At 42.4% G+C, this 10,000-nt stretch overlaps 1 pseudogene; it reads right to left on the bottom strand.

Moving 5' to 3' along the window:
• The window catches only part of LOC117454711 (forkhead box protein O6-like), a 63,275-nt pseudogene that overhangs the window by 51,369 nt on the left and 1,906 nt on the right, over positions 1 to 10,000 (bottom strand).

A 10,000-nucleotide genomic window follows, 5' to 3' on the forward strand; every position in this document is an offset into this window, starting at 1 on the left:
ATTTTCTGACTTTCAATATAAAGATTTCCCACTTTTTCTGCTTTAACGGAGCGTCCACACTACAGCTCCAAAAATAGCTTGGAGCTGGGCGTGTCTGGAGCTTGGGGATTTTATTCAAGCAACACGACCAACAACCAATCACATGAATCTCCCGCCCCCGACATACAAAGCAAAAACCCCCGGGGATTTTATGGGAGCAATATATATATAAACTCCCCAAACAGGCGAAAACCTACCAGTTTCCCCCACTGCCTCTGCCCCCTCCCTCCATGCCTGGTTCCTCCGGTTTGTGTCCCGGTAGGTGAAGAGGGTCTGGTCATACAAAACCGGGTGATTTGCTACGGCGATAGTTAGTTTCTCCTCCGACTTTTTTTGAAATATAGAAATGAACGGTGGGATATCTCTCCCAGCTTAGACGCGGTTTGATTGGCTACGGCTTCAGCTGTCAGATTTTGGGAAACGGGATTTGATTGGCTGGCGCTGGCTACTCCGGCGTCTCAGGCGACAGAAGTTGAACATTGTTCAACCTCTGTCGCCTGAGACGCCTGAGACGCCTCGCTCTGCTACCCACAAAGCGCGGCTACGTGACGTCACCCCATTGAAAGTGAATGGGCAGATTGGAGCAGATTGGAGCTTTCGACGCTGTAGTGTAGACGGGCCGTTAGTCCTGTTAGAGTGATATATTTGGTGTTTTTAACTCTTGACGAAACAAGAAATGTTTTCGACTTAAAGGTGGGGTAGGTCATTTTGAAGAAACCAGCTCGAGTGCGCTAGAATTTGAAAATACACAACCGGAAGAAATCTGCCACTTCCTCACAGAGCCCCTCCTCCAACACACAACGCGCACATGACCAATGAGGGCACGAGGTCAGTGTGTGCCCCGATGGAAGGCTGACAGGCAGGTAGGCCATCCAGTTACTTTAGCCGGGCCGAGGCAGATGATTGGTCGTGCTTTTTACAGCGCCACGGCTTCTTCCACAGATGACATTTTTTAATGGATTTGTTGTCAAAGCTCTTAAAATATTCATTGCTATCGGGACGTTAAGAGCATTCCATGGAAAGTAACAACAAGTGTATCTCGAGCCGGTTTCTCAAACGTACCTACCCCACCTTTAAACTTATGTATTTTCATAATTACAGATGTCTGGCAATGATCTTACACTGGGATGAAATGAAGAGAAACCAATGGTTGGATAAGTAACATGTTTCCTGACTAGAAGCAGACACCAGAACCTTTAAAGAGAGAATATGTTCTGCCGAGCAGACATTTTACGACCCAGCAGCAGCAGGAACGTTTCCCGAGGATCCGCCTTCTCTCCTCGTCTGGACTCCTCTCTGGAATTTCCGTCTGTGGCGAGTTTCTCAACATTTTCTCCCAGCTTATGTATTCCAAACGTTTGAAGTGCGAAGGCTGAGGGCGAGAATATTATGTTCTCTTCCAGCCGATGTGACTCATTTTAAAGCGGCGAACACCCCGCCTCCACTGCTGGTGCTTCCCTTGTTTACAGCCCGGACCTTTTCTCCAAGTTCAAGAGATATTCAACCTGTGCTTTATTCAAGCAGGTTAACATCTACCTGACAGCTGGGCAGACATCCATACTCATAATTACTGATGATAGAAGGAATCATTGAAACAGAAAATGACCATTTGTCCTGTATTTCAACAGCTTGGATTCTGACTGTGAAAGAAGACTAAAAAACACAGACATTTGTTGAAGTGGGTTCAGTGTTATACAGCAAAACTATTTCAGTCAAATGCTCACAACCTAACAAACACATGTATTTACACTTAACTTAAATATTTAACGCAATTTCAGCTCAAACAGACGCACAAGCGTGAGTTTACGCAGAACTGTTTACTAGTATTTAAATGCATGTTTGTGAAGTAGGAAGCAAACATGTGCCATTCTTTACATGGGAACACGCACTAAAAATAGCAAATACGTGCTAATGTACGCAATTTGAGACACAGCATATATACAATAATGCATGAGTTGAGTGAGACTTTAGTAATGGATGTTTTGATATAATTATAGTTCAATGCTGCACCCATTTACTTTCATCGTTTCCTACATGTTTGGACTGATATCTGGTTCAAATATATTCAAAATAGCAAATATAAGTAGTAGAGACACAGCATAGGCTATTCTATAATGCATGAGTTGAGTGAGACTTTAGTAATGGATGTTTTTATATAGTTATAGTTCATTGTTGCCCCCCATTTACTTTCATTTTTTGAGTTTCCTACATTTTTAATCTGATATCTCATCCACCGGCCCCCACTGCTGGCCCCCCTCCTCCAAACTGAAGTGATACGCAGCCCGCTCTTCTCAAAAGGCCTTCTGCACGCCGACAGCTGATCCGGATCAAAATCTGCTCGTCTGCTTCCCATTCAAGCTCTCAACGACTCTTCCCAACTGTTTCCTCTCCATTGACACGACACAATCACAGTTTTTCAGTATCAGATCCAAAATATCCAACGAGCCAAATTCCTCTTCCCGCCCCCGGTTAACCCGGCGCCAAGCCCGCCAACTCGAGAGCTGCCTCTCCTTCTGCTGCGCCTTTGTGACGATAACAATAACTGTGTGGCGGTGCAAAAAGGGCCGCCTGGCACACAGCTTCCTCTATAAGCCGGTTCCACCATCCCCAATCCCCCCCCCCCATCTGACAGGCATTTAGGCAGCTCTCAATGTGCTCAGCCGCCATCTTTTCCTCGCCTCTCTCCAGCTCCCACTCAATCCTGAACCCAATTCAAATGAAGGTTTTTTTATTGGCAGGATAGATAATACCTTTTTCTTCAAAAATTCTCCTTGCCTATATTCTCCGTCTCCTGCAGCTGGGTGAGGAAGAGGAAGGTGAGTGTGGGCGGTGGTGCTTTAGTGAACGGTGATGCATTACAAGCAGATTAAAAGCACATTAGAAGTAAATCAGGGATAAAGAGGTAAAGTCGGTCTGACCGTACTTAAATTAAAACAGTGTTCCCCATTTCTAGCTTAAACACTTTACCAAAATGTGTACTGTTCAGGGGATTTTTATGTCTTAATGTTTAAGATTTGTGTGTAAATAGTATCCTGCAGTCAGTTAACAGTGTATTGAATAACAGCAGCACATGTGAGGTACTTGTACCATTACATTTAATGAATCAACCAATTAAAAGAAATTAATCCGCATCCATAAACACTTCAAATAATTGTCTGACTTTCTTTAAATTATTATTTTTTTTCATTTTACATTTTTGTGCAACAGGTTGAATTCTTTAAATTCATTTTCTTGATTATACATACTTACTTTTACTAAAGTTACCTTTCATATGCAGTACTTTTACATGAGTATTTTTACAATTTAGTTTTGCTTCTTTTACTTAAAGGTGGGGTAGGTAATTTATTTCAGAAACACTTTGTGTTATATTCCATGGACTGCTCTTAACATCCCGATAGCAATGAATATATTAAATGCTTTGACAATAAATACATAAAAAAATGTCATCTGTGGAAGCCGTGGCGCTGTAAAAAGCACGACCAATCATCTGAGCCGGCCCGGCTAAAGTAACTGGATGGCCTACCTGCCTGTCAGCCTTCCCTCGGGGCACACACTTACCTCGTGCCCTCATTGGTCATGTGCGCGTTCATGTGTGTTGGAGGAGGGGCTCTGTGAGGAAGTCTGAAGGAAGGGGCAGGTTCTTTTCGGCTGTGTATTTTCAAATTCTAGCGCACTCGAGCCGGGCTGCAGTGGAATAGTCCATTTAGCCTAAGCTAAATGGACTATTCCACTGCAGCCCGGCTCGAGTTCCTAAGAACCTTCCTAACGGAGTGAAATGACCCGGAAGTCCCTCAGTGGCAGCCGTGATAAGTGCCGTTCGAATGCTCTAGATGATAGGAAACGAGGTTTCAAACTTCCTTTATAACCTCCTTTAGCTTAGGAACCACTGGACCTCCCTAACCAAAAGGAGAGGAGAAAATGCTGCCCCACAATGCATTGCAGCCGCAGCGTTTGCCGTCACACAACAGTCGGCCGTTCACGGAAACAACCGATTATGACCGAGAAATGATATCATGAAAGTTACGGTGCTTATTAAGCATTTTAAAACGTATGTGCTAAGTTGCCAAAGTGCTTTGTTCTGAACGTTCATCAGTATTATAATCAAAAAGAGAAATATGAATGTTAGTTTTTACTGAAATGATCAAATAAAGTCAACATTTCAGTCTTTACTGAGCTGTGTGGGGTTTGTTCAACTTTTAAAAGATGTTTGAATGGTGATATACACAGTGATAGATGTTAAGGACTAACGTTTATAATAAATCAATTTGTATTGATTTTAAGATCTTTAGTTCATACAATCATACGTATTGGGATCATGTGTATTAATGTGGACCGGAGGGAGAGGGTGACGAGCATAAGTTTCACTTTCCTTTTTTATTTAAATTCCAACTTTGGTCATGAAGAATATGTTTCTCTGTTGTCCACGTTCATAAAGCAAAGCAGCAGCATCAGAGCACGGTGCAGAGTCTCTAGATGAGTTCACAGCAGTCCCTCGTTCTTATTAAACATCCATGTTGTAGTCCGCTGTATAGAAAACTGTGGTTTCCATGGTTTCCCCACAGCAGCAGACGCACACAATGACGTCCGCTGGCGCATCATAAACACGTCGGATAGTGAAAGTGCATTCGGATTCTCTAAAGTACCGCAGTCTCTTCTCCTAAGTCCTTTTGAATTCTCCTATCCACTATCCCTTAACCCCGTGATGTTTCACTCAGAGGTCAAGGAATAGACGATAGGGTTAGAATTTAGGAGCTGATTTTTGGATTATCGGAACGCAACCCTGCTTTCTCCATTCTTACCTGCCCTACCTTTAAGTAAGAAGTCTGACTGCCACCACTGTCTACAGCTGAACATCACAAATGTAAAATGTATAAAATTCTCACAAATTAAAAAGCATATTTAGACTCCACCTTTTTGACTCATAGTAAATACCGTGCGGTCACTTTACTGCACATTGTAAAGGAGGCGTGTTTGAGATCAAACAAGAGAAAAAGTGAGAAATTAAAGATTTTCTGGAGGAATAATTAATGTGTATTTGTTCTTCTCATTATATCACAGTGTGATTACAGCACTGGTCCTCCCACCTCCCTCTATATCCGTCAGGTAGTGAGCTGCTTTACAGCCTGCAGACAGGACATCCCACGCACACACACTGTAACCTGTGTGTGTGTGTGTGTGTGTGTGTGTGTGTGTGTGTGTGTGTGTGTGTGTGTGTGTGTGTGTGTGTGTGTGTGTGTGTGTGTGTGTGTGTGTGTGTGTTTGTGTGAGCGCCCCCCCCCCCGCACCAACACCACGACCTCCTACAGGACTGCACTCACTTCATAGGATCAAACACAGCCTCCCACCTCAGATACGATAACAAACACGACCCGACACTCGACCGCAATTACTGAGTCACAGCCGGAGAAATCCATACAGTCATCCCCGTAACTGATGCTTAAAGGAACACTTCACTCCACCCACTGATTCACAGTGCTCTTGTTTTAATACGTGCAATCTGGATCAAAAAGGCAGACAGTTCTTGAAGCATTAAAGTGACTTAGGTCCGGGTAATACAGCAACACTTTATCATAACATACATTTTTAAGTGAAATGCTAAAAACGTACCAAAAATGCATTGTAACGGTCAAATGACAGACTGTACTGCGTTGCATTATGGGAAATGTAGGATGGGTTTCAGACAAATACCACGTCTTCAGTTCCTTTAATTTGTTATCTTTTTAGGGCTTCCTGATTTATGTATCAAAGTACTAAATCACTAGAGAGACCATTTAAACATGCTCGAATGAACTTGGATTGTTTTGCCAACGAAAACTGAAAGAAGAAGAAAAAATGCGACTTGAAGAATTGAAGTAATGGTGATTAGCGTTACACAAGAAAACGATATCATGCTCAATGCTCATCAAACACATTTTGCTAATACGTTACTGTACACAAAGACATCATCGTTTGTAGCGTAGGACCCCTTTTAGGCTGCCTTTTAAAAGCTCTAATAAAATACCTTTCTGAGATGCATTGCGTTATTTCATAAATCTTTCTTTGGTTAGCTCGCAACATGTATGACACAAAAATATGAAATCACTAGAGCGACACTTTAAACATGTTGTATCTCGTTACCTTTGCAGTTATGTTTAAGAATTGAAGGTAACATCGGGTACTAATGGATAACTAAATACTCCTTTGAGCAACAGTGTGTGTGTGTGTGTGTGTGTGTGTGTGTGTGTGTGTGTGTGTGTGTGTGTGTGTGTGTGTGTGTGTGTGTGTGTGTGTGTGTGTGTGTGTGTGTGTGTGTGTGTGTGTGTGTGTGTGTGTGACCACATCCAAATTAAATCTACCACTGCTCCAAAGAAGTGATGTGAGAGTGTGAAAGAAATCCAATCCACTTCTGTAGCCTTAACACTCCACACTTAAGCAAGTGAGTGACACCACGGCATTGTGTATAGGTGAGTGTGTGTGTGTGTGTGTGTGTGTGTGTGTGTGTGTGTGTGTGTGTGTGTGTGTGTGTGTGTGTGTGTATATATGTGTGTGTGTGTGTGTGTGTGTGTGTGTGTGTGTGTGTGTGTGTGTGTGTGTGTGTGTGTGTGTGTGTGTGTGTGTATGTATATATGTGTGTGTGTGTGTGTGTGTGTGTGTGTGTGTGTGTGTGTGTGTGTGTGTGTGTGTGTGTGTGTGTGTGTGTGTGTGTGTGTGTGTGTGTGTGTGTGTGTGTGTGTGTGTGTGTGTGTGTGTGTGTGTGTGTGTGTGGCCCAGATGAAGACAAAGAGCCCAGCGGCCGAACTGAGCAGCAGCTCTCAGACAGGATTACACAACAGCTCTTAAAGACTGCCTTTAATAGCAAGACTGGATCCTATTTCCCTCCCACTTATAACATCCATACACACACACACACACACACACACACACACACACACACACACACACACACACACACACACACACACACACACACACACACCACACACACACACACACACACACACACACACACACACACACACCACACACACACACACACACACACACACACACACTGATCTCATCCCCCTCATCAATAATGTTAAATCTAAGCAGAAACACACACAGGAATGTGAGTGTGTGTACACATGACACGCCAGCCTGTGTGTTTGCCAGGGACTGTGTACCTCCGTGCTTCGAATCTCATTAAAACCAATGCCAACTGTTACAGTCCAACATGTGTGTGTGTGTGTGTGTGTGTGTGTGTGTGTGTGTGTGTGTGTGTGTGTGTGTGTGTGTGTGTGTGTGTGTGTGTGTGTGTGTGTGTGTGTGTGTCCACTCTGTTATTATGATTAAATCAACTTGGAGCCTCTGTGCACCAATCAGACCAATCAGTTGACACCAATCGCCCTCTGCTAGCCAATCAGAGCGCAGAGCGGGGGAAACGGAGAGCAGGTATCACGACCCCTGGAATTACGCTCAGCTTTAAATCCACTTTTAGAAACGGCGTACCATAAAGATTGGACAGAAGGCTGCTGCTGACTTAAATCAAATGGAGGTTTTATTGAGATTAATCTGCGTCTTAATGCTGCTCAATTGGAGGCTGGTATGGAGCCAAATGAGATGGAGGGTTAGCAGTGGAGGAAACGTGTGTGTGTGTGTGTGTGTGTGCGTGTGTGTGTGTGTGTGTGTGTGTGTGTGTGTGTGTGTGTGTGTGTGTGTGTGTGGTGTGTGTGTGTGTGTGTGTGTGTGTGTGTGTGTGGTGTGTGTGTGTGTGTGTGTGTGTGTGAGACAATGGCACTTATCATGGAAGGCTGTGGGGAACTGACAGGAGAGGATTGTTTCTGGATGAACTCACCGATGATGAGAGACGTCTGCTAATCTCACTCCGAAAGCAGGAAGAGTAAAGCACGACTTCAAAAGCGTTTGAGGTTCTTAAAGGGGCGCCCCGCTGGTTTTACACCCAACGCTCAGTTTACCCGTCACAAAGATTCAACCCACATGAAAAACAAATGCATTTTAAATTCTGTGGCTCTGAAGGGAAAGCTTTAAGATAACCAAAACAACCGGTTCAAGTTAATATTTTAGAATGTGTATTAGTTTCTCAAAACGTCCTTATTTTGAAATGCTAACAAGGTTGTTTTTTTATGACATTGACTGACTGTGTTTGAGAATGTGTTGTCAGTAAAGGTCTAATAAAAAACACTGCCGTGCTGCATTGTGGGAATTGTAGTATCAAGGGTTTCTGACTAACACAAAGCTTTAACGTTTAAAAAAAAATACAACCGGACTTTACTTTGAAATATGAACCAAGAAATTGTTCTTTTTGTTCCAGTTTTCTCTGTTGGTCAGCGAGGGTCCTATGAAAGACGTTACTGCGTTGCATTGTGGGAATGGTAGTACCCAGGGTTTTCCCACAAATACAAAGCTTTGAACCTAAACAATAACAACCATTTCCCTTTTCAACCTGTCTAACGTGAACTCCCCAACGTTAAGAGAGAGAGTGAAGTACTTAATCACAGAAGTGACCCTTCAAACATGTATTACTGTACTTGTTGTTGCTTTTTCTGCCCGTAAATGTTAATGCTATCAAATGTAATAGTTTGGATCCAGCATTTTTGGAAATTTGCTGAGCCCTTTGATAAAACTCTAACGACAGCAAAATACCATATAACATAAGCGGGGAGACAAATATATGTTTCGTCTCATATTCAACTGTTTTTTTACTTGTTTCTTCATCTGAATTACACTTACTCTCAGAGAGGAAAGTCCTGATTAATGCCCAAATTGACCAGATATAGTAAGACATATATTTATAATTAATTTAACTGCCATTTAGATCACCAAATCTCAGTCAGACTGCTTTGAAATGGCCAGAGAAGGGACCACAAGATACACACATGTCTAAAACATGGAGGCCATTGTGAAGCTATACGGCACAGGGCTTTGAAACAAAAGACCATTAATCCGCACACAGAATGGGTGGTAACGTTAAGTAGATTACATCAACCAATCTATTAGATTAACCTCATATTAATTTGAATTTAAGGGATAATCTGTGGTTACATCTGTTTGCTGTGACACCCCATGTCATCATCTCTTGTTATTGTCCTTTTAAACCCCCTCGCCTTGTGCCATGCTTTCGCAAACAGGCTGTGTGTATTTCAACTGGATGAGGGGGGGGGGCTATACCCAGGGTAAGGAGCTGAAAATCACTCTGTCTCCGGGCTGACCCATAACACAGAGATATGGACAGAGGTGGAAGAAGTACTTCGGGAGAGAAACAGGAAAGCAGGGTTTTAATGGAGGTTTTTCAGCGGCTTTTCAAAAGTGTTTAACTTGTTTTTCCATCTGATTTGTACGTACTCCCAAATGTACCAGATATAGGAGGACATGTGTTTATAATAAGCTTAACTGCAATTTAACAATATAAACAGTGGAAGAAGAACTCAGAAGTAGCAATGCTACTTTTTCAAAGAACTTTGTTACGAGTAAAAGTCCTACATTTAAAATCTTACTGAAGTAAAAGTACGGCATCAAAATGTACTTAAAGTACCAAAAGTAAAAGTACCCTTATGCATAATGGCCCATACCTTCTAATATACCAATCTACTTAACATATTAACATAGTGTACTACACAAATGGTGTACAGTAGTTTGAAATTAAAATATATCCTGTGAATGAAGTATAAAGTAGCATACACTGTGAATACTCAGTATTGAAGTACTTCAAAATTCTACTACAGTACAGTACTTTGTATTTTTTTATGAGATTACGCATACATCCAAAAACTAAAGAGCTTCCACGTTTGAAGAATAGCCGCCATTGTTGCCGATTGTGTTTGAGAATCAGTGTCTCAGTGACAATCCAATAAAAAGCGTTACCGTGTTGCATTGTGGGAATTGTAGGATCAGTGGTTTTTGACACACACAAAGCTTTCAAGCGAAAAACAACAGTAATTTTTCCAGGGAAATGAAAGTCAAAACTAACATTCTGTGACGTGAC

Source organism: Pseudochaenichthys georgianus, chromosome 11 (genome assembly GCF_902827115.2).
Source record: "Pseudochaenichthys georgianus chromosome 11, fPseGeo1.2, whole genome shotgun sequence".
In the NCBI taxonomy this organism is placed as follows: domain Eukaryota; kingdom Metazoa; phylum Chordata; class Actinopteri; order Perciformes; family Channichthyidae; genus Pseudochaenichthys; species Pseudochaenichthys georgianus.